The 2,500-nt window shown below is 37.6% G+C and overlaps 1 long non-coding RNA gene across 2 annotated transcripts in view; it reads right to left on the bottom strand.

Annotated features, from left to right (window-relative positions):
- Positions 1 to 2,500, bottom strand: part of LOC118762102 — a 16,857-nt gene that overhangs the window by 9,545 nt on the left and 4,812 nt on the right. The gene's annotated exons all lie outside the window — the stretch shown is intronic.

Below are 2,500 nucleotides of genomic sequence, written 5' to 3'. Positions count from 1 at the left end.
ATGAAAGATAAAGTTGATCTCACCAAGATTTGATTTCAGAGTACAACAAATTGGAGTATATACCACGATGCCTTTTATGCTATATTCTCACCAATCTGCCATTGCTTCTCTATTTATTATACAACATTTCATAAACAGTATTTCATTTGCAAGAAGACATACTGGTGTATAGTAGTGTATACTAGAGTATAACCGATTTTTTTTTATCAATTCCGGATGCAAAGTTTAAGCCGCTTTCAATGAGATTTGAAATCATAAACTGATGCAACTAAACTAAATACTATAAATCATTTATTTCTAATGCTTCATCACCTCTACCTCTTAATAATACTAACAGGAACTGATAACTGCATGTATGCATATCTGTAAATGTACTTTAATCCCTTGTTAATACTTTTTTTCATCCTTATATCTCATTTTAGGGGCAAATGTCGTGGGAAAATCAACTTCAGTTGACAAATACTACTTATTAATACTACTCCAATTAAGGAGAAAGGCATGTGAATTTAGTAAACATTCATGCATGTTTTTATACATGGATCTTACGCACGCGCTGACACACACATACATAAAAAATTTTATGTGAATATCTACGTGTGCGCGCGCTTGTTTGTGTATATTATACGTATTTTTCTTTACCATTATAGATACGTATTGTGTATATTATAGTAATTATAATGATATGCAGAGGAAGCCATTATACAATAGTTTCCAGCTGAAGAAGGCCACCATGGAGACAAGCACAGTTGCTGAAACCAGTTCATTGTGGCAAAGCTTGATAAGAGACTGCAAGTGAATTCCTGCAGCAGGCGAAGACTAATTCAGTTCTCGCTGCCCCACTCAGGCTAAACATACAGGCTAAGGAGTAAAAGCTTGTGACCCCTAAATACCAGCTGACGATCTGGAAGGGCTTCCAACAATGCGATGAATTTAGACGAGTTTGCAATACTTCCGAGTAGCTCCTGCAGTTTCTGCTCGGGACAGTTAAGTTGAAATAACCATCGGAGGTACTTAGAGCGTCGGGCTCACAATCATGATGTAGTGAGTTCGATTTCCAGGCCGAGCTGTGTGTTGTGTTCTTCAGCAAGACACTTTATTTCACATTGCTCCAGTTCACTCAGCTGTAGAAATGAGTTGCGATGTCACTAGTGCCAAGCTGTATCAGCCTTGCCTTTCCCTTGGATAAGATCGGTGGCGGTCATTATGACCGAACGGACTTTTTACTCTTTACCCTTTATAGGAAGTGCTTCGTTGTATAATTGCTATTTACGTAAAAGTGACTATTCGTTTGACTCTTAAATGATGTGAGAACGTAAATTTTGGTTGTTATGTAATGACTTTTTGACAGCTTGGATTGCATGACTTGCGTAGATAGAACGTTCGATTTACAGATAGTAATATCTGATACGATCTTACTTTTCACCGCTGGCATGCGTTTTGGAGTTTGTGTATACATACATAAGTACGTATGTACATACATACATACATACATACATACATACATACATACATACATTCAAACATGTATGTATATATGTATGTATGTGTGTGCATATGTAATCTATACATATATGTTTGTAAGCATGAGTGTATATATATATATATATAGATACTATATATATATATATACACTTGCGTCAGAAATTAATTAGCACTTCTCAAATTTCTACATTAAATAGGTTAAATCAATTAACCTATGAGCTGTTCAAAACGTCTTACGCGATGAGAAAACTTAGTATGGTGTGATTTCGGTCCTTGCGAGGCGCTACTATATCTATTAAACAAAGGAAGATTTGTCTGCATCCGCACTCCAAGTTGTTGTTGCACTATGTCAACATCATAAGGCTGTAGACTCTCAAACTGCTCTGCAAACAAAGTTACGTCATCGTTCTGCGCAACAGTGAACTTGCAACAAAGCAATAGTTCGAGATATGGCCACTAGGTGACAGCACATACCTTGAGTGAAGAGCAAATCAAGGGTGCTAATTAATTTCTGACGGTAGTGTATGTATATATATACGAGTAACAAACGAAAGAAGGGCACTCAACACATTTATTGGGAGTTACAAGTATTGATAAAAACAATTTGATTCAGAACTTTGATACTCTGAGTTTCAAGTGCGTAGCTAGACTTCGGTCATTGAAATCAGATTCCAATGGCCGAAAACTAGCCACGCGCTTGACTCCAAAGGCCGAAGACTAACTACGTGCTTGAAACTCAGAGTACCAGGGATTCTAAATCAAGCTGTTTTGAAATATATATATATATATATAGGCGCAGGAGTGGCTGTGTGGTAAGTTGCTTGCTAACCAACCACATGGTTCCGGGTTCAGTCCCACTGCGTGGCATCTTGGGCAAGTGTCTTCTGCTATATAGCCCCGAGCGCCCAATGCCTTGTGAGTGGATTTGGTAGACGGAAACTGAAAGAAGCCTGTCGTATATATGTATATATATATATGTGTGTGTGTGTAGTGTTTTGGTGTTTGTCCCCCTAGCATT

This window comes from Octopus sinensis, linkage group LG2 (genome assembly GCF_006345805.1).
Source record: "Octopus sinensis linkage group LG2, ASM634580v1, whole genome shotgun sequence".
NCBI lineage: Eukaryota > Metazoa > Mollusca > Cephalopoda > Octopoda > Octopodidae > Octopus > Octopus sinensis.
Note: the sequence above shows the minus strand (reverse complement) of the source record. Positions and strands in the feature narration are given on the sequence as shown.